Source organism: Crinia signifera, chromosome 5, assembly GCF_055691185.1.
Source record: "Crinia signifera chromosome 5, ASM5569118v1, whole genome shotgun sequence".
NCBI lineage: Eukaryota > Metazoa > Chordata > Amphibia > Anura > Myobatrachidae > Crinia > Crinia signifera.
In genome coordinates this window covers 141,848,756-141,875,756 of record NC_139221.1, presented here as the reverse complement: position 1 = coordinate 141,875,756, position 27,001 = coordinate 141,848,756, and the positions used below count along the sequence as shown (strand labels likewise).

General features: G+C 40.9%; 1 protein-coding gene across 3 annotated transcripts in view; it reads right to left on the bottom strand.

Annotated features, from left to right (window-relative positions):
• CDH12 (cadherin 12) overlaps nt 1–27,001 on the bottom strand; it is an 849,072-nt gene that overhangs the window by 571,355 nt on the left and 250,716 nt on the right. Inside the window, exon 3 of one of the 3 annotated variants that reach the window (XM_083188087.1) lies at nt 1,209–1,255. The exons of 1 other annotated variant lie outside the window; for it this stretch is intronic. The gene's annotated coding sequence lies outside the window, so the exon portion shown is untranslated. The remainder of the gene's footprint in view (nt 1–1,208; nt 1,256–27,001) is intronic. One more of the 3 variants, XM_083188088.1, reaches the window with a different exon arrangement.

Genomic DNA, 27,001 nt, shown 5'->3' with positions numbered 1-27,001 from the left:
TAGGCCTGCTAGAGAACAAATCATCTCCGAGTTCCATATGATTTACAGTCCTGTATTTGAACATACTAAGCATATTACCTCTCAACTTTCATTTCTCCAGTGAAAACATATTCATCCTGGTTAACCTGTCTTTGTATTCTAGTGATTAGAGATCTTTTACTGTCTTAGTCGCCCTTCGCTGTACCTGTTTTAATTCATTTATGTCCTTTTAAAGGTGCGGTGCCCAGAACTGAACACAACATTCCAAGTGGTGTCTCACCAATGCCTTGTGCTTTGGTGCTCACCAACTGTTTAGCTTCTGAGAGCGGATGGAGTCAGGCAACCCAGTGATATGTGTTAGTAATGTGCCTCTATGGATGAGAGGGCACAACTTTGTCAAGGACTACAGGGTGCTTCTGCTTTCTAGCATGCATGCACTAAGCTCCGCTGTTACCAGGGATGGGGGGGGGGGGGAATCAGGTGCAGCCCGAGAGATGAGAGAGCACAGAAAATTATATCAATTACAACATCACATCACTTGGAGACACCAGGCAATTCTCTCAGAACAATTACAATAGAAGTTTGAAAACATCAAATGGCATTATGGATACATTTGACTGTAAAAGGTGCCCCTTGGTGATCTGGTGTGGTTTACTCAAGATTTTTGTAGATCCACGTTGAGAGACCAAGGTCAAGGAGGGTAAGGTAGTGAATTTACTTTTTAGACAATTTTATGTTGACAGTCATTAGGTCAACATCAAAAGGTCAACACACACAAGGTTGACATTGACAAAAGATGGACATAGGCAAATGGACAACATGAAAAGGTAAATATGTGTTTTTCATGTTTTTTTGCTGTCCATTTCCACAAGCACCTGAGCATTTGGCCCTCCAATTAATGTACTATGTCCCAGGTGCCTTGCTCCACTACCACTGTACTTGCCACACTATCATCTACGTGGACTATGTTTGGTCATGGAAAAGTAAAAAAAAAAAAAAACCTCATGTTGACCTTTCATCTGACACATTTTTTCCATGTCGACTTTTTTGCATGTGTCTGCATTTTATCAATGTTGTCCTTGTGCAACATTTTGATGTTGAGCTAGACATAATCCAAAATTAAGCTCTTGCTTAAATTATTAAGGACCTTGGGAGAAAAAGACAATGGTAATAGTAGATACATTTTTTTATTGATTTATTTTTATTTTTAAAATAGAAATAACACTTACCTACTTTTGCAAAATATACACATAAAAAAAGAGAAAACCCGTCAGGCCTGAAAAGAGAAATTAAATTTTTTTATAAAAAAACAAGCTTACTTAGGTTATAAATTAGGATTCAATCTAATCACAAAAATGTACCGTAAATCACTTTTTTGAAAGAAGTCTGGAATTATATTACAGATACACAAAAATATTTTTTCTATTATATTTTGAAAGATGCTAATTGCAGGGTCTTTTGTCATCTAAACATATAACAGAATTATTTATGGTCACTTGTGCCTCATTTTATGTTGTTCATCTTTCTTTGAGTGAGGTCATGCATGGGACTTTCATCCCTCACTCTCTCCTCTTCATTGCTTCAAATAATGGATTTGGCAGATAAATGTAGATTGTGCATTCAAGACCTGTATACAGACAATACTTTTACTTTTTGCTTATGAATTGTATCCAGACACACAATACTGCCAGCTGTTTAAACATGCCTGGAATTAGATGAGTGACACTTTAAAGGCCATCACATTACATAGCACTGCCAATATACTATATGGTTGTTCATTCCTGCTTAAACTTTTAAAATGTTCACATGAATTTTCTATTAAAACACTGTGTTATACACTTTGGCCCTTATTCTGGTTGGTGCGGTAATATCCGCGTGCGTTCGTGCCGCCAATGTTTTGTGTCTGCGCATGTGCAGAGGCGTCTCTGCGCATGTGCGAGCTGGACGCACGGCCACATTCCGCATGAAATGTGTACACTACGAACAGGGGGTGGAGAGGGGTGTGAAGGGCTGTTTGGGCTCATTACCATATGTTTACACCCCGCGTTTCATGGGCGTTCCCATGCAAACGCTGGGCGTACGTATGGTAATGCGGCCGTGACGCACGTGTAGGGGGCGGACATATGACATTGCCGGATGTCAGCTGCCCGCCCAGATCCCTGCTTTTGCGCGGAGAAATGCCCGTGTGGTCTGAGGTTGCGGGAGCTGCCTGGCCACTCGGTCCTGCATTCGATGGTCTGCGACCATCGAATGATGGGGGAGGTTCCCTGAGATGGATGAGGTGTATTCATGATAAATACACGTGCGGTCCGTTCGGACAGCTTCTTACCACGTACGGACGGAGTTGGCGATCCGTATGGAAGGCGGGGTTTAGGACGCACGGTGCTGGCCGCATATTCGGATCCAGCCGCACCGATCAGAATAAGGGGCTTTATAGGGGATGCAGTCAAAATCCCGAATGGGTCAAAATACCGACAAGGACAAAATCCCGACAAGGTCAAAATCCCGACATTTAAAATACTGACAAGGACAAAATCCTGACATTTAAAATCCCGACGGTCAAAATACCGGCATATAGAATGTAGAGGTGAAACAGTCAACATGACTTTTTGTCGACAGGTCGCGAGGTCGACATGGTTTTTTTCATTGTTTTATGACCCGACATGTGCCGACAGGCAGTATTTCATTCCCTACCATCCAGTAGGGCATGGTGGGAAAATAAAATAGTGTGCCAAGCGCAGCGAGGCACCGTGCCCGAAGAATTGTGAGCAAAGCGAACGATGCGAGGGGCTGCAGTTCACTTCCAACTGTGTCCATGTCTACCGTGTCGACATTCAGGTAAAAAACAGTGAAAAAACCCATGTCGACCTCGCTACCTGTCAACAGAAAGTCATGTATACAGTTTCACCTGTACATTCTATATGTCGGTATTTTGACCTTGTTAGGATTTTAAATGTCAAGATTTTGTCCTTGTCGGGACTTTAAATGTCAGGATTTTAAATGTCGGGATTTTAAATGTCGGTATTTTGACCCATTCAGGATTTTGACCCTGTCGGGATTGTGACCGTCGGGATTTCATACCAAATCCCTTTATAGATGTGTCTTAATGTCCTTCTGCTTTGTTATGATTCATTTTATTGCTAAGCAGACATTCACATGGCCTTATACTTTTTATCCTGAAAATGTTAATATTGTCATTACAAACTATAGAAAGCCTTCAGACCATAGCAGCACCACTATTATACAACTAGATGCATAAATACTTTACATGTAGACTAAAAGATAAAAACAAATTGCAGTGTTATGCTTGAGAAATGTTCACTGGCAATAACTGTAATATCACTTGAGAATTAAAGGAGACATCATTATCACAGTACTGCCATTTACAACTTTCTACAATATAAATATATATTTTTAAAGTATTACATGCTGTATAATGCTCATTTCACACAGGGGGTTATTTTGGTTCATTCTTTCAGACAAATTCTTTCTTAGATGGACAAAACCATGTGCACTGCAGGGGGCAGATGTAAAATGTGCAGAGATAATTAGATTTGGGTGAGTTTTTTTGTTTCTGTGCAGGGAAAATACAGACTGCTTTATTTTAACCCTGCAATATAGATCTCACTTTGAAGTAACACCCCACCCAAATCTAACTCTCTCCACACAAGTGACATCTACCCCACCTGCAGTGCACATGGTTTTGTCCATCTAAGAAGGAATTTGTCAGAAAGAGTGAACCAAAATAACCCCCACAGTGCTAAAACCTGAAAACAAACTTGATTCTATGCCTGAATAAAGTATTAACAAGAAAACCTTTCACAGATCAGTATAAGGTCCCAATGCACCTTCAAGAGATCTACAGCTTTCTGTCCTTTGCAATATGGAATATGATTGCATTGTTCTATGTGTGAGAGATAAAACAATGTTATCTTTGGTTATACAGTATATACTGTACTTTGATTTGTCTGCAAGTTTTTTAAAATGACCTAATAACTAATCTAATTGAGGACAATAACAGATATGTTGATAACAGATAATTGCATCACAATTACTTCAAACCTTAAACCTAAACGAATAAAAAGTCCTCAAGGATTGTGTAATATGTGTATAATTATGTTGGCTTTGCGGAGTTCCACTTATTGCTTTAGTTTATGATATATCGCAGGGTAAACAATATATATAAATATTAACTGACGGACAGTCCCAGCATTATTGAAAGTAAAAGTTCTGGAAATGCTATGCAGTGTGATACTAAAACTATGTATTATCGAATACTATTATAGAAGGTAGAGTCAAAAAAATGTTTGTTCTCTTATATGACAAAAAAAGAGACCTATTATGTATTACTGGAACGTAAAATCTCATATGTTCATATACTCCAATGATACAGTATAAGCCTTTTACACAGCCTGATCTCATGTATTGTACATTTGTCAGTTAAAAGATTCCAAAAAGTAATTTAGGGGATTGTGCCAACTATTAAAATTGTCAACCCTTAATGTGACAATCATGTTGACAGAACAGCAATTTTACATACTGAGTGAATGTTGAACTATTTTTCACTTTTTTACTTACATAATCTTTCTTTTGCCGCCTCTGTCATTATGTTATATGAATGTGACATTTCTTTTTTGCAGGTATGCCATTAAAATGCAAAAGATGATGGACTGAGCTGTTGTAATTGTATGCTTTGCATAAGTGCCAGTCATTCACTAGCTTTCAAATGACAGATAAGTAACTTTACCTTTGAAAGGGGCTTGCATTGAAAACTCTAAAGCAGTAGATTAATGCAGCAGGGTAATATAGATGACCACTGATATTAATTGATTTCTATTGGCACGAGACAGGGCTGTCCCCTATCCCCTCTAATTTTTGTCCTATGCATAGAAGGCCTGGCTAGGGCCATAAGGGCAAATGACAGCATTACAGGATTGAGGGTTGCTAATAAGGAATACAAGATAGCACTGTTTGCAGATGATCTGCTATCCATCATCACACAACCTCTTCACTCCCTCCCCCATCTCATGAGCGAAATAGGCGCTTTCAGCTCCCTCTCCAATTTTAAAATTAACCCATCCAAGTCTTTCTCAGCACCACCTTCCTCAATAGCCAAACCTAAAAATACCTGTCCCTTTACTTGGAAGGAGTCGTGTATTACCTATTTAGGTGTTCAACTTCCAAATGACCTATCCCGGGTAGTACCTTTAAACTTTCATCATCTGACACAATCCGCGAGGAATAATCCCCTCCAATGACTTCTGGAAATATCTACAAGTGCGACACGTCCTGAATACAAATGATAGGGCCAAATTGGCAGCCAGGGAACTTACACCATTCAAAAGACTATGTGTAGCCGCTATTAACCCTAGGCACACGATCTCCACTCTATACAAGATGCTTCGACTTCCTGATAACCAAAGCCTCCCTCCTTTTACCCAGAAATGGGAGAGAAACTTGGGTATATCTCTAACCCAAAAAGATTGTGAGGCTGTTTTTCTTAAAACACATAAACGTTCTTTATTTATCCAAGTATGGGTGACACAGTATAAGGTGTTAATGAGATGGTACATGTGCCCTTCTGTACTTCACACTATTTTTCACTCTATGCCATCCTCCTGCTGGAGATGTAAAAGTGCTACTGGCTCTATACACATTTGGTAGGACCAGGGGCGTAGCTAAAGGTTCATGGGCCCTGGTGCGAAAGGTCAGCTTGGGGCCCCCCTACATACAACAAAATTAAAATCTTGGTCTGTTTATATTTTAATGTAGACACATAATATGCCCCCACAGTGCCAAATACACATATGCCCCCACAGTGCCAGATATTTCCCCACAGTGCCAAATACACATATGCCCCCACAGTGCCAGAAATGCCCCCACAGTGCCAAATAAACATATGCCCCCACAGTGCCAGAAATGCCCCCACAGTGCCAAATAAACATATGCCCCCACAGTGCCAGAATTTCGCTTAGCCAGTCACTGGCTGCGGCCAGGCAGCCTCCTGCGCTGGCCACGGCTTCCAGAACACGGCCGCGGCTACAGGAAAATAGCCGCTGGCATGTCCTCAGTGCAGGAGGCCGGCGGCCATTTTCCTGTAGCCACGGCCGTGTTCTGGAAGCCGCGGCCAGCGCAGGAGGGCAGCCTGTGACTGGCTAAGCGGGCCGGGGGGGGACCTGCTGCCATCGGCCCCCCTGGCTCAGGGGCCCGGTCGCAGGTGCGACCGCTGCGACCCCTGTAGCTACGCCACTGGGTAGGACTGCCCTGTAATCAAATCCTATTGGGCTAACGTCATAGCTACCTCACAAGTGATCCTAAATGCCCCAGTTCCCTCTGACCCAGCATTCTGGTTGATCAATTACTCGACTATGTCAATGTTGAACTACAAAACCTTACAAAAAGGAGTTATTACCAGAAATAGCACAGACAGAAGAGATACAGCAGCTTAGGGTAAACACAAAGTGTCCTGTCAAACGAACACTCAAATGTGACAATTTAAACGTTAGTGAAATCGGTGAAACCATATAGCGCTACCCTTGAATGTTTAAAAAAGAAACATAACTTATGGTAAAGGGATGGTCCAATACTATTCAAGGTTCTTTAGACACCTGAAATGACAATAGATGATATTCACTTTTTCCCAATTCAATGGGGTTTTAGATATCGGGTATATCAACAAAAAAAGTTAAATCCAAGTAAAACACAAATTTTTATTATGTACAGGAGACTCACAATGGTATGATGATAGAAAGCGTATAATCACATATCCTTATGGCACAACTTCAAATGGCCTGGTCCAATAAGATCCAGGACTCTGTTGTTCTTAGAGAGGTTCCAGGCACCGGTATCCCCAGTTCTCTTACGTCCAGGAGTAATGGGAAGTAGCCGCTCAGCCAAAAAGAAGAAAACAGCATGTACCTCACTTATGGTGTGAAGTGTGGTACATACTGTGTATGCAATTTACTGTTTGGACATCTTGTAAGGTTTACTTGATAATTCTTAATAAAAACAGAAACTAAAACAATTGATTTCTATTAATTAAACCAAGGAACTTTGGGACCAATGATGTTAGAAATTGTTAGTATATCTAAAAGCATTCTGTGACATAATAAAGTAAAATGCAATCTCATAAATTAAATATTGTGGCAGAGACAGCGGAAGAAATTTACTAAGAAAAATTTGTGAAAATAAATCGTATTTTCATACAAAAATACAATTTTTTGGGGGCGTATACGGATTTTTGGCATTTACTATCCCAAAAATACGAGTTTTCTTATTCTTATTGATGGGACATTTGTATACAAAGAATGGTGGTTCCTGATTTACTAAGCGACCCTATTGAAAATATGGCCGCTATTTAGCGTAAACGAATGGCGTGCCAAATACGTCAGGAAAATACACTTTATTGTCCTGTCGTATTTGGCAGAAGCCTGCACGAATCAGTCAGATCAGTGCAGGCTTCAGTGTGTAAAAAATGGAAAAATAAATAAATAAAACGAATGGCGTGGGGTCCCCCCACAGCCGCAACCAGCACCAGGCTGAAAGAGCCGGGGCTGGTAATAAAAAATCAGAAAACCAACCAAATAGGGGTTCCCTGATTTTTTTAAACCAACTTCAGGCTCCAGGTCCGGGGCTGGTTTCCAAAGTACGGGGGACAAAATGACATGGGGCCAGCAGGGTAATGTAGGGGCAGAGCCGGCCTTAGGCATAGGCAAACTAGGCAATTGCCTAGGGCATTTGGAATGCATAGGGGCACCAGCAGCTTTTGCTGATTAAAATGATATGCAGCATGCCTATCCTCTGTATGAGTAAGGCTGTATCTGCATATGAAATAGTGTATTCATGGAAATCACTGTAACATAGCATTCTGTATGCAGGTACAGCCACAGTTGCACACAGAATATAGGCATGCTGCATATCAGTTTAATCATCGAGCTCCTTGTGTGTGCTGGTCATAACAATGCAAATAAGACGAATTTTCAGCAAAAAAGGCACCCAACATTAGCAGAACTGGCCAGGAGCTGCATGGCCTTTTGAGTCAAGATGTATGAGGAAACATCTGTATCCAAGCAGAGGCAGAGGTCACAGTGTTAGTAGCTGTGCGAGTGCTGTCTGCGGGTGGGTTGGTTGTGCAATAGTGTTCGGCATAAGTGTAAGGGGCATTATGTGTGTCATGGGTACTTCTGTACTTTCACGGTGCCTTGCGGGGCTCGCTTCGCTCGCCCACGCTGCGGGCTCGGTGGCTCGCTACGCTCGCCACGCTAATTAAAATCAACTCCATGCCAACATGGATAGTGAAGGTATGAACTATCCATGTTGGCATGGCGTTAACTCCGTTTATTTAACTTAATTAGTGGCGAGCGTAACCCGGAATTACGCGCGGCGCCATGCTGGCGCCGTGAAAGTAAAGAAGTACCGTGTCATGTATATATGCATTAATAATGTGTGACATGTGTAACAAGCATTATGTGCGTCATGTGTTTAAGGGCATTAATAATGTGCAACATATGTGTAATGGGCATTATGTGTGTCATGTGTATAAGGGCATTAATAATGTGCAACATATGTGTAAGTGTCATTATGTGTGTCATTATGTGTATGAAGGGCATTAATAAAGGTTGGCATAAAGTGTAAGGGGCATTATGGTTATAAGGACATTAATAATGTGTGTCATGTGTATGGGGCATTACTATGTGGTATTATCAGGGGAGCCGAGAGAAAGGGGTAGGGGGTACAAATTACCCAGGCCAAAGTCTGATGGAAGGGTCCATTGGGCCCCCTCCCCTTAGGTGACAGCTGCAGCTGCAGCTCTTCTCCTCTGCCCAGCACACACTGCTTTGTGCTGGGTTGCAGTGTGGCCTTGGAGGTGCTTAAAATACAATATTTTCTCAGGATTTTTTTCTAAGGGTATAATGTGAATAATGTGAGGAGTAATGTATATAAGGTATAGTGGTACTACTGTCCGAATGATTCTATTGGCCACCTAGCGGCCAATCAGGAGCCAACTCTCTCGGCTCATGATTGGCTGCTAGGCGGCCAAAATAATAATTTGGAGGAAAGGTGCGTAAGATGAAACATCTCTGCGTCTCTCCTCAGTCCGTCTCGGGTATCGGCCGGAATAGGTGGCGTTTCTTATTTTCTGAAGAACTGGTCTACTTCGGAATGAAGAGGACATATCTTTGCTGGAGGAGCTTGATGAGTTGGAATTCTTTCCACAGGTACCCCTCTGGATTTCTTCAGATCCAGGACCCCGGACTCGTCAGCCCTGGAGCCCCGGACCCCAGACTAGCCCTGGACCCAGGACCAAGGCCCTGGACCCCGGACTCTACAACCTTGGAGCCCCGGACCCAGGAGCACCAGACCCCAGACCCAAGGGGCCTACCGACGGGATCAAGATAGGTAAGTATCAGTATGTGTAGGCTTTGGATGTAATAAAGCTTTATTTTTCTTGTGTGTCAGTGTGTTTATTTGACTATTTTTTATACTGTGGAACTACAAGTGCCAGCAGTCCCTTTAATGCCCTGCATGCTCGGACTTGTGGTTCTCCAAGTCCCAGCTAGCGGGGGAGGCTTTCTGGGACTCATAGTTCCACAGTATTAAAAAATAGTTTATTCTAATTGTTTACACTGAATCAGCCCAGTGGCCACTGCTCCAGGGCCACCGGGGACAGCACCAGGCTTCAGCCTGGTCAGGTAAGTCCTGGAGGGGGGGACACCTTTATTGGGGGTCCCTACTCCCCCAGGGCCCCTGGCCAGGATGACTGGTCAGTAGGGATGAATGCTTTGGCCGGGGGGACTTGTATAAAAAGTCTCCCCCCGGCTGTGGCATTACCCTGCTGGCTGGTTTGGCCTGGGGCTGGTTCTTAAAATATGGGGGACCCCTAGTCATTTTGTCCCCTGTATTTTGGAAACCAGCCCCAGACTGGAGCCTGGGGCTGGTTTTAGAAAATTGGGGAACCCCTATTTGGTTGGTTTCCTGATTTTTTAATAACAGCCCGGCTCTTTCTGCCTGGTGCTGGTTACGGCTGTGGGGGGTGTTACCCCACACAGTTTTTTTTATTTCTTTATTTATTTTTCTATTTTTTTTACACGCTGCAGCCAGATCTGACTGATACATGCAGACTGCCTGTACGAATTTGTATTAGCGGCCGTATATACAGCCGCTAATACGAATCATTACACCATTGGAGGGTTAGAAAGCAGTCGTATTTGACTGCTTTGAAAATTCCCCTCCAGAACATGACTTTGCATATGGTTGAAACAGCCATATGCAGTTGTAGTCATTCATATTAAGAATACGAATATGAAATTTTGTATTCGTGTTCTTAGTAAATTTCCCCCAGCATCTCTTCACAAGAGAAAAATGTGGAGGATCCAGACTAGGTTTTGGAGCAGTAGCAGAAGCCAGGTGTGTAATCAGCAGCACCTGTGGTTTCCAGGGCAGAGTTATCTTGCTCTTGATGGTGGATTAGCCGCCCAAGCGATAGACGGGTGTGAGCTATGGTGGGAACCATTGGAGCCTTTTGAAATGAATCTGCTATGCTGTGACCTGCATTGAAAAATAAAGAACAAAGTCTTCATCTGAGTCCCCCTGTGTGTGATCCTTGTCACATTGTAGATAAGCTACCGGTGATTAAACAGCAAGTTTTTTTTCTTCTTCCTTCTCTGGTAATGCATTGTGCTTGCATAATGCATTATTGACAGACTTCTGTTGTGCATTAAATAGCCAGCAAAGCAGACATAGTCGGCTTGGTCTGTTTGAGAAGTCTTGCACGATATATTAAACTTCCAAGGTTGGCCCTTATAGGGGAAGTGCAGGGCAATATGGAGGAATTACTCAAAAATTTTGCTGAACTGGCAGTTGGGAAGCAGGCTCATGTCTAGATGATACATGAGGGGCAACAAGCTCAGGTCTAAATGATACATGCAGGGCAACAGGATCTGGCTACTAAAAGACAAGCTCAGATTCAGATGTTGCATGAGAAATTAGTGAGCCAGTGCAGGAAAGGCTACTGAAGCTGTGATGGCCTGCACAGGAATGGTCTGACAGAATGACTCCCTATTTGAAAGGGAAGGCACAGTGAGCCTATGTGGATATGACTGTGGCTGAGGCATGCTCCTATCCTGACCTTAAAAAGGATATACTTGACAGGATTAGAGTGGTGGGGCCCAGCAAAGCCCAGGAATTTCATGACTGGTGGCTGAAAGGCTGTGAGCCTCCCAGGATTCAGCTGGCCAAACTAGCATGACTGACAAGTGCCTTGTTACAGCCGGATAAAAACTCTGCAGTGAGGCTTGTGGAGATAGTTGCATTGGACCAGGCTATGTGGGTGTTATACTACTCGGTGCAGCAGTGGGTCCTACAGGCTGACCCCCAGACATTTGATGAGTTGGCAGTGGTAACTGAGCAGCAGCTGATGCTGGGAAAGCTAAATAAAGCCAAGTCAGGATATGTTCCATTCCATCGCCCAGAACTCAGGTCCCAGTGGTTAAACCAAAGGTTCCAACTCCCTTGGTGTGCTTGGAGTGAGGTGAGCCTGGTCATGTGTGGCAGGACTACCTGGAACAGGGAGAGCCAATGGATTGCAGTGCGGGAAAAATGGCTCAGCCACTGGTCAGCATGGTGGCTGTACCCAAGCAGAGCCTTCCCTGTTACCGCCATCCCTGAGAAATGTGTCATTGGTATGGTAGAAGTCAAGTATTATAGCTAAACAAACATACTACCAATCTCTCACCTCTTCGCATGCCACCAACCCTAAGTGACATTTTAACACATTTAAGTTTCTTCTTTACCCTCCCTCTCCTCCCCCACTGGCTACCGTCAGTGAACAAGAACTTGCCTCCTACTTGCCTCCTACTTTAAGGACAAGATTGATAACATCGGAGATGAAATGGTATGCTCTTCCACAAACTCTAACCCTCTTTCTTCCTCATCTGAACCCTCTGGCACTTTCTCTTCATCTGAGCTCAAAAATGAAAAGGAAGTTTCCACACTCTTCTTATCCTCCTACTCTACTACCTCTCCTCTTGATCCTATACATGCACAAGTCATTAAAACTCTGTCTCCGGTTCTAATCCCAACTTAACCAAAATCTTCAATCTCTCGCTTGCTACTGGTACTTTTTCTTCATTGCTCAAACATGCAGTGATTACTCCCATTCTGAAAAAAACACAATGACCCTAACTCTCTAACTATTGTCCTACTGTATCTCTCAGCTCCCATGCCTCTCCAAGCTACTGGAGAGACTTGTCTATTCTCGCCTCACACACTTTCTTAACTCTCACACCCTATTAGACCTGCTTCAGTCAGGCTTTCACTCCCAACACTCCACTGAGACAGCACTGACTAAAGTGGTGAATGATCTGGTAATTGCCAAGTCTAAAGGCCATTACTCACTACTTATTCTTCTAGATCTTTCTGCTACATTTGACACTGTTGATCATACTTTTCTTATACAAACAATGCACTCCCTAGGTCTTAAAGATACAGCCCTTTCATTATTCTAATCTTACCTATCTGATCGCTCTTTCAGTGTTCACTACTCTGACTCTACCTCCTCTTCAATAACTATATCAGTTGGAGTTCCACAAGACTCAATCTTTGGTCCTCTGCTTTTCTCATATACCTCATCTCTTGACAAACTCATCAGCTCTTTTGGATTTCAGGAACATTTATATGTGGATGATACTCAATTCTATCTATCAACCCGAGTCTCTGAATGCCTCTCTGCCATCTAATCTTGGATGTCTTCTCGCCACCTCAAACTCAATATTTCCACAAAGGAATTACTTATTTTCCCACCAGAAAAGAACAGTTACCATCCTGATATCTCCATCACTGTTGACAACTCTACAATTTAGACAAGGAAAGAATTAAAGATCCGCACAGACTTACAATCTGTGTAATTGTTTTAGAACCAACTTCATGAACTACAGGACTTGATGAATTCTGGTAGTTGATTGGTTGGCGGTGCGCCCAGCATTTAAAATCAATGGTTATACACTGGGGGTTTTTTTTGTCAGAAAAAGAGACCGACAAAGAAAGAAAAAAACGCTTTTTGGGTGCACTCCTTTGTTAATGATTTGGTTTAGTAATTTAGTACATAACTTTTATTTAGACTTTATTTAAAATAAGGTGGCACAGAAAATTATTTTATATTTTATTATATATAAAATTTTAAAAATGTAGTGTGATCCTTGAACTGGTTTAGTTCAAGGAATATTCGTAGATTAGTCACACATTTAATTATTAAATGTGTGACTAATCTACGAATATTCCTTGAACTAAACCAGTTCAAGGATCACACTACATTTTTAAAATTTTATATATAATAAAATATAAAATAATTTTCTGTGCCACCTTATTTTAAATAAAGTCTAAATAAAAGTTATGTATTAAATTACTAAACCAAATCATTAACAAAGGAGTGCGCCCAAAAAGCGTTTTTTTCTTTCTTTGTCGGTCTCTTTTTCTGACAAAACCCCCCCCCCCAGTGTATAACTCGACAATTTAACCTACCCCACAAGCTCGTTGTCTAGGGGTCATCCTTGACTCTGAACTGTCCTTTGTTCCCCAAATTCAATCTGTCACCAAATCATACATCTAAAAAAACATATCCCCTATCTCACACAAGAGACTACTAAATCTCTTATCCATGCACTCATTATATCCCGCATTGACTACTGTAATAGTCTCGTAACTGGTCTTCCCAAGAATAGACTCTCACCACTGCAATCCATTCTAAATGCTGCTGCTAGGCTGATCTTCCTAGCAAGACGCTCATTGCATGCTGATCCACTCTGCCAGTCCCTCTATTGGTTATCTGTATTTTACCGTATTCAATACAAAACGCTTCTGCTAGCATATAAAGCTATTAACCATACTGCACCAGCTTATATTTCTTTACTTATCCCAAAATATCTCCCATCTCGACCACTCCTCTCTGCACAAGATCTGTGTCTCTCTTCTGCACGGATCGCCAGCTCCCATTCACTCTTACAGGGCTTTCATTGTGCTGCTCCCACCCTATTGAATGTCCTTCCACGCACAATAAGACTCTCCACTAACCTCCAAACTTTCAAGCGTTCCCTGAAAACTCACCTCTTCAGGCAAGCCTATCATATTTAATTCCATACACATAACCCTCTGAGGTACTTTGTACTTTGGATCTACAAGCTATGCTTTTACTGGTGCCTGTCCTTGTGTTCCCTCCTATGTCCCTATAGATTGTAAACTTGCAGCAGGCCCTCTTACCTCCAAGTCTGTCTGTTGTTACCTAGTTTGTTTTATCTCTGTTTACAGTTGTAAAGTGCAATGGAATCTGCTGCGCTATATAAGAAACTGTAAATAAATAATTTTGACTACATTGAGGGCAGTGGAATGGTTATACCTCAGCCTAGTAAGGTATAAACAGTTTGAGCCACTGTATACCGTAGCGCCTTCCACCAGCCACACTGACTGAATTAGCGCACTTCCCCCAGCCACACTGACTGAATGTAATAAGCATTACCGTGTGCGTAATCCTGGTGCAGTGTGCGTAAGGTGCTCTACTTGGTGCAGTGTGTGGTGTAATGGAATTAGTACTAAATTGTGGAAAAGACCCTTCCCGACATTTTTTCTGCATGCTTTTCAGATGTGACGTAAAATATTTTGTGTAACAACAGGTAGGGGGACCTGCCTATTTTGTCAGTCCCAGGCCCTGGGTATTTTGGCAGCCCTGGGTACACCTGGAGTTACACTTGGAGTCACCACAGGAATTTCATTATGGTACTGTACAAACATACTCAAAGTACAGTACTGTACTTACATCGCCTGATGGCTTTAATTCTTGCAGGATCTCTCCTGACTAGGTCACTCCACCCCCTTTGGAGTGACCTCACTGACCTGTTTCCTCTCTAATGGCCCTTCTGGCCATTCGGTAGACCAGAATTTTTTCCTTGTTGCTGGCAAGAGACACATTCCGCCAGCGAGCAAAGAGCCTTAACTCCCAGGTGAAGTAGGGTGCTGTGCCATTGTGCTGCATACTGTACAGTATAGCACAGTCACAAAATGGTGGAACTGGCATCCTACATCACACACTGTACATTACGCCGTGCCTCTCATGCCATTCATCTTGAGAACGAAATGGATTTCCATTGGTTTGTGCCGTTACTTTATTTGATAGCATATTAGCATATTGAATCGCTCGGAGAGCTAATTATGGAAACAGATGTTTGTGTGTCTGTACAATTTTATTAGATTCAGCTTTTAAAATGTACATTATGAATGGTGATAACAGCCAGTGCTCATGAGTGTACAGTACAATATGTAAAGAGCACTTCATGAAACATGAGTCACTTCTGCATCTCAGACACTCCCAGTGTGAATTAGTGTTGAAGGTACTGTATTCAGCCCACCCCAACCCCAACCTCCCTTCTCCCCCCTTCCCTGGGAGACTTTTCACAAAGAATGCACTACAAGAGGCTGATTTAGTCAATCTGGCTGGGGGGCAGACACCATGGGTAATGCATAGTACTAAACATTACACAGCATAGCATGCGCTGTGGTTCCTGCGCATGGTCGCACAAAAAAAAGTTTTTTTTTTATGTTTGTCTAGTTTTATTAAATATAACTTTCATAAATGTGTCATATAAAAAAAAGAACAAAAATAAAAATAAATAAACATACAGATCGGCGCAGTTATCCACTAGCGTATGCCACCTGGTGATAGCAGCCACTGCTCCTGAGTCTAAGTAAAGAGTGATCCGCAGCGATGTTCATGGGAATGAAGTGCAAGAGCATCTCATATGTACAGTAAGTGCACCTCATACTGTACAAAAGCGTGGGACTGTGTATCAATCTGCCACTAAATTGGTGGAGCATTAGCCACCCAGCGGCATATATAATATATAATATGTATTGAATGGATATTTTATGATGTGCCTCCACGCACCACGGCACACCTGAGTGGACTACAAAACCCTCGCCATGGCGAGCTGGTGAAAACAACGAGAATTGTTCCATCTATACATTTTATTATCTTTTTATTGCTCCTTATTCACATTACACCACTAAGTATTGTTCCTTGTTTAAATTAAATCACCATGTATTGCTCTTTATTTACATTATGTCAATTAGAATACTGATTCTGGGGTCCCGAATGCCAGCATCCAGATCATAAATATGCAGGCTGGAGTAGCATTAGGTTGGAAAGGATACATGTATGCTCTAGGTATAGGCAAGGATCGGCTGTTAGTAGGGAGAGTTAGGTTTAGACAGCATGATATGAGGGTTAGGCAATAGCGAGGAGGGTTAGGGTAAGGCTGCTGAGGGGGGGTACAGTTAGGCTGTGGGAAGGGAGGGTTAGGGGAAGGCAGAGACTCGGCCCCTTTTGGGATTTCCTATTCCAATTTTCTGGTATTGGTATTCTAACCGCCGACATCCCCACCACTAGTCATCAGTATTTTATTCCTTTAGAGCAGTAAAAGCCATATAGCTGCCAGTGATAAGTGTACTGGGAATCTGACGTGCCAGCACTTGCTTCTAGGTGGAAGTCAAGGGAAAAGCACCAAAACAATATCAAGCCATCGCACGCCAGCAAACTTGCATATACACACTGCTGCAATTTCTCTGATGCTGTTGTCAATCATAGTTAGTCAATCAGAGTTAGTTAGCTTTGACAGGTATAAGGAGTTTGCACTCTCCTAGTACAGAAGATTCAGTTACATGATCTCTCTTTTGCAATATATAATCAACTTCCCCTCAGACAGAACATCTTCTACTAGCCCAGAATAGTTCCCCCAGATAGATCAATATCTCCCTATAGCATAGATTGTCCCCTCCCCCTAAGACATATAATCTCCTTCTAGAATAGAATGGCACCCTCCTCTTAGCACCAAATAACCTACCTCCCCCACAGACAGACCCCCCCCAGTACAGAACAACCACCCCCCCCCCACACACACACATATATTTTTTAAGAAAAAAAAACTAACAGACTGGCTTCAGAAGACAGTGTTGGCCAGCTGATTATATCCACTATATGTCCCCAACAAGTCCAGGGTGTACAGTGCAGTAAAAAAAATCCAGTGGGCAGGTACCAGCTGATTGCGGCAAGGGGAAGGCAGCGCAGTACAGACAGAGGCAAGGGCTGCTGTACTTGCCTTTGCTGCAGGATGCAGAGCTGCTCTTCCTCACATATCAATGGCCACGCTACTAGCTTTCATTCAAGACAGCATGACCACGGGATGCACCAAGGGGATGGGACACAGCTGACAGAAAGCCCTGCAAACCAATCACCCCACCAGAAGTCTTCCCACTGCAAGGCTGATCCAATGTCCCCAGGCATGCTTCCGACAGTCCATTCAAGACTCATTACTCCCCACTGAGCTGAACTTATGGGGTGGGTGGCCCTAGGCATTCCAAATACCCTAGCAATTGGCCTACTTTGCTCATATCTAGGGCCATATCTGGCATACTGTATAAAACACCATGAGGGGGCTTGAAATCTGAGAAATGAAATACATACATTCCTACTGCAGCTAAAGTATGCCCTCTTCTAAGGCCCCTGTCTTAGAATCTGAAAATGAAAAGGTGATACTGTAATGCTAATTTGGTTCAGGATGGCTAACATTGGGATTTGATGACATGATGGGGAGTATATAAATTTAATTTGATTACTTGCCATGTCGGCATGGAGTTGATTTTATATAGTGTGACGACCACAGCGAGCCACCGAGTCCGAAGCTTAGTGGACGCCCAACTAACATTTAAGTACCCTTGTTTTTTTTTACACAATATACTGTGTACTGTTCATATTGACAAGTTACATATTATAAAAAAAATGCATTTCCAACTCAATCTGTTCAATCTATAATTTTTTAAAGCATATATAATGCTAAATTGAGCAATTTTTTGGAGAAATACTGAAAAAATCTATGTAATTGAAAAAAGAGATTGCAAAATGACAGGAGGTTAGACTTAGAAGTGACATTTAAACCTGTGCATAGTGCATCTCCTGAAGATTTTCCACCACTGGAGAGGGCATACCATTCAAACACAGCGGTGCAAAACCAAGGCTTCATTTAATGAGTGTTCTGGTGTGCAACTGAATTATTTTCGCTGACACATATTCTTTAATGCACATTTTAAGTACATTGTACTGGCAGATGTTTCAATGCTGCATATTCTCTGTTCCAAACCTATTTATCTGATCTAAGATATTTATTGGACCATTTCCCCAATAATCATTTTTTTGTGTGATTTTGTTTACAGCTGATAAACTATTTAGGGAAGACATTGGATAGACTTTTGATTAATTAAATTAAGGTAGTTTTCATAAACCTCTTATATTAAGAGAGCAGTAGGGATGATGTAATGGTTAGCATTACTGCCTCACAGCACTGAGGTCATGGGTTCAATTCCCACCATGGCTCTAACTGTGCAGAGTTTGTATATTCTCCCCGCACTTGCATGGGTTTCCTCCGGGTACTCCAGTTTCCTCCCACAATCCAAAAATATACTGGTAGGCTAATTGGCTCCCAATAAATTAACCCTGGAAAGTCTGTGTGTGCGTGTACATGTGGTATGGAAAATAGATTGTAAGCTCCACTGGAGCAGGGACTGATGTGACTGTTCAGATATTCTCTGTAAAGCGCTGCAGAATATGTATGTGCTATATAAGAAAATGTTAATAAATAAATACAATAATTAAGACAATAAATTAATAGTTGAATAGAAGATGTGGATTCTGAGCACAGAAATAATCTTTATAACATGAGAAGAATGGTAAAAGGTGTTTCAGAGTATGTTTTTCCTATGGATATTATATATCATCTTGTGTGCATTAGGATTTTTTATGTATGTGGACTTAAAAATGATTCTATTTACTGCAGTAAGTGAAATGCAATTTATTTAATGTGCACAGACAACTTCTAAATACATCAAATTTATATGTGATACGTTTTTCCAGAGCTGTAGCTGGACATTTTAGTGCACTGTCCTAGAAATAGCATTGCCCCTCCCCCATATATTAACTCCTTCCGTGGTATTCCTAAGAATTTTCCAGGCTATGCATTAGTGCCCAGACTGGCAAGCCCGGAAAATTCTCAGGAATGCCGCTGGTTAGAGCCGGGCAGAGCTGCTAAACTTATAGCTGAACTAAGCTTCAGTGATGCCTGGATCCGACTGCTCAGTGGCGCATCCCCTTCCCCTCCCATCTCCCCACCCCCGGCTGTGTGATAGTCTATGACAGTGCACAGACGTCACGCCAGTTGCCGGGGGCAGGGCCGGGTTGCCGGGGGGGGGGGGCAGGGCCAGGCAGCTGCTGATACACAGTTCAGCGGCGCTGCCCGGACCCAGGGACACAATGGTGGTTTTTTTAGGGAGCACTCCCTAGAAAAAAACCCACCCAGTGGGGAGCACTCCCTAAAAAAAACACCACTGAAGGGGTTAAATAGATACAGTGCTCACCCAAGGATATGACACACAATGGTATTCAGATTATGCCACACAGTAGTACAATCTTAAGCTGGGTACACATATGTACAATCGTCGGGCCGTTCTTCCGTTCTGCGGACGAACGGCCGTTCGATTGTATATATATGTACGCAGTCCCGATCCCTTCGTTGCGATCGATAAACGGCCAAAAACGCTCTTGGCCGTCCACGGTCGGTCGGTCGAAGGTTCTTTGCTGCTTAATATTCTTCCGACAGGACGGCTCCATATCGAAAGAAAAGTGACATGTGTACGCACGTTCGATCGATATGCAGCCCGTTCCTGCGATCATTCCTCCCAAAAGCAGCACGCCCATGTGGGTGTTGACTAGCTGCGTCATCCCTCCATCAGCGCAGCATGTAAACAACAGGAAGTCTTCTCCCCCGTACTTTCCGCGCCATGCTGTTAAAGAATATTTGTTGTGTGTGCATTCCTTTTGAAATAAATAATCGTTGTGTGTGCATTCCTGACAGATATAGTTATAGAAGATAGATATGTGATGTTCATTGTTCTGCATAAACACTTAACATTTATTAAGAAATACTGACAAAAAATACTGTGAACACTTTGTTTATTTGAGGTAAAACGGTGGTCGGATCTGAACAGAGTGTCACATACAGGTGCTTGCCATGACATAAGTGCCACTGCTCTGAAAAGTCACGGCTCTATTCACTGTACTGCACGAACGATTCTTTTGTTCTGTGATCACGCCTCTTTGTTTTGGTATGCCCTTAACCCAGCCCAATATGATAATTTTGTGTACATTTTTATCGTGCGAATAGCCAGATCGGGAGAGTGTGTACGGTGGTACAATCTTTTTCTTGCGATTGTTTGGACGGGAGTACATCGGACGTCGCAAGTAAAATTGTACATATGTGTACGCGCAGATCGGTCGTATGTTTTGGACGGTCGAACGTGTATTCGGTCGATCGAACGGTCGCAAGAAAAATGAAATTGTACATATGTATACCCAGCTTTACTTATGTTATACCGCAACGAGTCCCTTGATTCATACTACACCACACAATATTGCCCTTTATTTACAGTACATCAAGTAGTGTCCCTTATTCAATTTCCCCCACACAGTATGAACCCTCATACACATTATGTCACACAGTGAAGCCTCTTATTTATATTATGCAACATAAAGTAATAGCACCTCTTAAATGTGTTATTCAACACAATAGAGTTCCTTCTTAATATTATACCACAGTAGTTTTATTTTACACATTATGCCACACAGTATTGCCACTTCTTTTGCAATGTGCCATTCAGAATTGCACCTCAAAGCTTTTAAAATCACACATATAATGCCCCCTCTTGCCTATCAGTTACTCATGCTATTGCTTGACTACATAAGGGCATGCAAATTGGCACGGGCCTAATGTCCAGAGTCACTTATATTTGTGGCATAGCTACTTGCCTGCCTAGCATGCTATGCAGGCCTAAAATATGATTACAACAATGGGCATAATGCCTGACACCTAATGATATAGGGTGGTAAATCAACAGTAGCCAAGGCTTCATACTGTTAAGCTGGGAGAGCCTAAAGTTGTCAGCTTCATTTACCTCTTCACTTCCCAGCAACTACAGAACTCGAGTCCTCATCTTCTCTCTATAGATGCTGGCTCATCCTAATGTCAGATACTTAGAGCAGGCAGAGCTATGACAAGGCTATATCTGATTGTCTTCCAGTCTGTGAGCCATGTTTGGCTCCAGGCTAACAACAAGTTTAAATAGCTGCCACTGTCTATTGAATGCCAAAAATCACACTTTCTTAGCTGCCAGCACAAAATGTAATCTAGCACCACACACATATATGTATACTTATCATGGTAGTGGCATCACCCTTGTTATGCAATTTTTCTTCCATACTATGATTGTACTCTATTGTTTGTATATTTTCACTACTATTTACTGATAGTGAGTCTGTTTCTATTATATGTAACTTACAACTTACTCAGTGACCTATCCTAGCACTTGTAAAATGTTCAGTAATATACCTATAAATTCTGTAAAGATATGATTTTTGGAGGATCACTTTGATTAAGGGATCATAAAGCCAGCCTATTGTTTCTTTAATAGTGATCACAGAAAAAGGCAACCTGCAAATAAAAGGGGTGGAAAAGCAGTACAAATATATCTAATTGACCTTTTGGTCAGAAATCCTATTTTTGTTAGAATGCTAGAAGTTAAATTCTTAGGCTTAGATAATATTTTGCATTCAAATTGTAATATACTGTATGTGGAATTTCTTATAATTTGAAACAATATATCTATTGTATATTAAAATACTAAAACACTTGTTTTGCTAAAAAAAAAATCTTACAGTGCTATAATAAAACACAGATTATATTCTTGTTACGGTTGGGTACTGTATATGGAAATTATACACCAATAGAGCTTTTTGGTACTTATGTATTATCTGGGCTCCTATGTTAAATGCACCCTATTTTTTCATACCCCTACTATCCAACTACGCATGGAGTTGATTTTATGTGGCGAGCGCAGCGAGCCCCGCGAGGGGACGCGGTCTCATAAGAAAAACGGGAGCCCAGATATTACATAAGTACCAGCTTTTTTATAAGTTACCCCACATTGTTTACATTTGGTTCACATAGGATATACAAAGAAGACATTGTTAAAAGAAAGAATGTTTTGTCAGATCTCACAAGATATAAAGTTACACATTTCATTTACCTATGTTGCTTTCACTGCTAGGTCTGCATGCTCATGAAATGAACATTACTGTATATTACCATCAAGCAAATGATGAGACTGCAGTGTCCAGAATTTGCTGTCAGTGCCATGTGTAGATATTTCCCTTACACTGATAGTAGAGGCGGATTTTCCACAAGGCAACCTAGGTGCCCACCTAGTGCTCAGCAGGTCCCAAGGGACAAAAAAAAAGATGCCATGGCCATACAAAATATTCCCATGACTGCCGTGTGATATAGTGACATCACATGGAACTGAACACACTCCCAAAGTGCCTATGGTGTTCAATGATATTATAAAAATGTTTGGACTCCAAAATGGCTTCATCAAGTTTATATGAGCAGATAGTTTACTTTCAATGTAAAACACGTATTAAGACTACTTCAACAAGCCCTAGAGCTTGATTAAGATTTGTACACAATGCTGATGTTCACACATTAGACTTTGCATGGGCCAACGTACTCTGTCGATGCCACCTGCAATCAATAGCAAAAATATAGTGCTATAAATTGTTGGAGGGAACAGGGCCCCTAACAAGTACCTTGCCTAGGGCCACATGAAATCTAATTTCGCTCTGAGTTATTTTAGTGAAGATACACATTTTGGGGGTGCAATTTTTTAGCACATGTCAGAAATCATTTACTATTTCTGCCTAATTTTAGTAATGGGCAATTATGTATCGTAAATCACACTATAGTACTTGTGCAATTATCGGTAAATGTGCAATTCTGGCAGTTTTAGAGCAAAAAAATTGTGTATAACTAAAATTCACATCCTTTTACATTTCATCCTATAGATATAGTTATGGCAAAGTTTCACAGGCAGTGTTATTACAGTAATAAACAGAAAATTTTAATTAGGTGCACCATATAATGCAAATTCTATAAAATGATATAAAATAAATAAAAAGCAGGTCCTAATTAGATGCTACAGTTACCACCTATTTTAAATTATATTTAAAAGCCAGGACAATATGAAACCCAAAGTATATGAAACTACAGTATATGCAAAAAAAGTGATGTCAGTACAGTATATTATGAAGATTTTGCATCAAAAACAGACTGAAGACCCCGTGCAGTGGATAATACAAAACTAAAAGTACTTATGTTTCTTGCTTTTAATCGCAGTTAATGCTTCTTATTTGTATCTGCTTGTGTTTGCCTTTTACAACTAGCTAGTACATCACTATTTGACTACTTCAAGTATTTGATCCTAGGACTCAGATCTGTCAATTAAGCAAAACGCTAGGGATGACCAAATTTCTCTCTAGTCAATAAGTTCTACTTAAAGTTACTGTTGGAGGGAAAGTAGTTTCTTGTGCAGTATAATGGTAGAACAAGCTACTGTATATGATGAACATTCATCACAAACAGCTTCATCTCTTTCCCTAATGACGATAATAGTATTTTACACTTACAAGTATTCCTTGAGATATTTTATTTATTTAACAACAGTTTCTTATATAGCGCACGTATATTCTGCAGCGCTTTACAGAGAATTATTGAACATTCACATTATTCCCTGCCCCAGTGGAGCTTACAATCTATATTCCCTACCACATGCACACACACACACACAGACATTCTAGGGTTAATTTTGTTGGAAACCAATTCGCCTACCAGTATATTTTTGGATTGTGGGAGGAAACCAGAGTACCCGGAGTAAACCCAAGAAAGCACAGGGAGAATATACAAACTACGCACAGTTTGAGCCATTGTGGGAATCAAACCCATGACTTCAATGCTGTGAGGCAGTAATGCTAACCATTACACCATCCGTGCATCCGTGATTGTATAAAGAATTCTTAAAGCTACTCTTGTTTCAGCTATTGAACTGACTCTTTCCTGATGATGATACAACTAAATCTTAACTTTATCTGGCATTGGAATTATTGTGCAGCACATAGTGCAAGGGAATGTACATATGATTGACATTGAGGTTCTACTATAATTTTTATTGCAGTAGAGCAGGGGTTCCCAAACATTTTTGAATCATGGCACCCTAGAGTATTGGAATATTTTTCACGGCACCCCTAGGTGCAGTTTTATTACCAAGAATTTTAGAAATTGTTTGGGATTTAAATAAGTTGTGCTTATGTCATCCTTAGGTCTAGTTATGTGGTGAGGGGCAGGATTCACTTCTGTTTATCAACATATTTTATCATTAGAGGCCACAAGCACTGATTTCTGCCTTTTACATTAACCATAAATAATTTGAATCAGTTCTGGATCACCAGCCCAGTGCACCCCTGCAAGTACTCCGAGGCACCCCAGGGAGCCACGGCACACAGTTTGGGAACCACTGCAGTAGAGTAATCAATAACCAAGAAAAATGTGCAGGAAAAAGTTTACTCAGCTAAAGAAGTACATGATCTTACAATTAAGGTTGACATTGTCTAGGTGGACAGTCTTTAGGTCAATCATGAATGGTCGACTTGGAAATAGGTGACACAGGAAAAGTTTGACATGAGTTTTTCCCTTTCTTTGGTGTCTATGTCAACATCTTTCAACACGGACCCCCAATTAGTGTCATGTGTATGCATGCCATACTTTTGCCATACTTTTGCCATTCTCAAATGTAATGGATTGTAAAGTACAGTATGAACAAGTTATGTTAAAGTAACACAATTCTGAAATACTCATGTTGTCCACTCACGTGCCGTCTTGTAGACATACTGTATGTGAAACTTTTGATCATGTCAAACTTTTGCCTGTTGACTAATAGTGGTTGATCTATTGACTGCCAATCTAGAAGCTGCCGATCTAACCATTGGAACCACAATTAATTAAAGATTTTGTTTTTGTATCAGTACAGAAGCCACCATATTAGTTTAGAGCTTCAAGAACCACAATTGTGAATCTGTGTGTGAATCTATATTCATCATTGTATTGTCCCATCAATGTCAATGCCACAGCTGCTTAACTTACATCATTGTATAGTTGCCTAGTTGCCGTTTGCATAGTCTGGTGCACTCAATAATTAAAAAGCTATTAGTGGATCTTTGCACTAATATTGGCAAAACAGAATCCCCTTGACAAATGATTTGATATAATTATTGCATAGCCAAGCTGTCACCTATAAATGTAGCCAGGCTGCTTCATAGAATTATTAACAGAATTAACACTCCAAAAGGCATTGCATGTAAAGTTGACTGAAAATAGGGAAGGTGGCAATGGATTTTAACAAGGTCTGAGGTTTCCAAATGTACATAAGGAGTTTGAAAAGTGGAAACAAGACATTTGTTCATCCAAATATTTAAATGTAACTATATCTATAATCACTAGATGCTCCCAACATGTTAAATAACTATAATGTCCACCTCACTAAACATAAATGCTAACAGATACAAATTATGGCAAGGGAAGACATTCTGCCTTTCCTTCAATTTTGTTAATTTCTTACCATTTGATTGTAAATTGGTATGATGCACCTCTTCATTTTAGGTATAATGTCTGTAATTTAATGAATTTATAAATACTATAAGCTAACTATGTCTTTCAGATATTCCAAGTATTTCACATTACAAATCTGGAATGTAAAAGTGGCATTGATTGGTTTTAAATGATTATACTGTACTTTAATGGTGTCATTAATTAGTATTAGTGATATCACTAAGGGATAAAAATTGGCAGCACTATGAGGCCTAGACTTATAGCCAAGAATCTGAATGACCAGATTTGTAGCCAAAGACGCAACTGGCAAACCATGTAATCTAATTATATTCATTGGGACACCAGTAGAATAGCCCATTTGTACAGGAAAATTAGATATTCCTCCAAAAGAATCATACACTACTATATAATCAGGAAGTTTTATAAGCATAGCTTGATCAGTAAGCCACCCTTTATCACACCCTCTTAATTAAGTGAAAGCAGATTGATTTCCTCTGTATAAACACTCTTTTTTGCCAGTTTCACAATGAGAGATTCAAGCTTGTTATACATAATCCTACTCACAGGGTTTCATCTCTTTTAATATAGTATTCACCTTATTGCCATACAGAGCGATACTTAAAATATGAAGAAGTATAGGTCATTGAACCTGACATTTCCCTGATGTCAAAACGTTTTACATACTTATTCAGAAATTAAAAAGCTATTATTTGGAGAATTATTGGAAAATAACTTACCGTATATACTCGAGTATAAGTCGACCCGAATATAAGCCAAGGCACCTAATTTTACAACAAAAAAACTGTGAAAACATATCGACTCAAGTTGGACCCTCACTCGAGTATAAGCCGAGGGTGGCTTTTTCAGCATAAAAAAATGTTCTGAAAAAGTAGGCTTATACTCGAGTATATATGGTATTTTGTTTAATTGGTAATTGGAAAATAATTGAAATTAAACATTTACTACAGTAAATATGGAAAACCTATTGAAATATTTGTGTACTTTGGATTTACATGTTCTAGTATTTGTCAGAAGATGTTTGTATTTCTGCAAAAGCCCTTTCCTGGACTATAGACATAGGGCCTGATTCAGGTTCACTTGTAAAAGTAAATTCTCTCTCTAATGGAAAAAAAAAACATGTGCGCTGCAGGTGGGGCAGATGTAACATATCCAGAGAGAGTTAGATATGGGTGAGGTTTGTGCTCCAAACTGATATCTATATTGCAGTGTAAAAATAATGCAGTCAGTTTTTACACTGCACAGAAAAACAAAATAACACCCAAATATAACTCTCTCTGCACATTTTCCATCTGCTACACCTGCAGTACACATGGTTTTGTCCATTAGGAGAGAGAATTTGCTTTTGCAAGTGAACCATAATCAGGCTCATGGTCACATGCAAGATTCTACATTAGTCAAGTTCCTAATTTTTAAAGGTA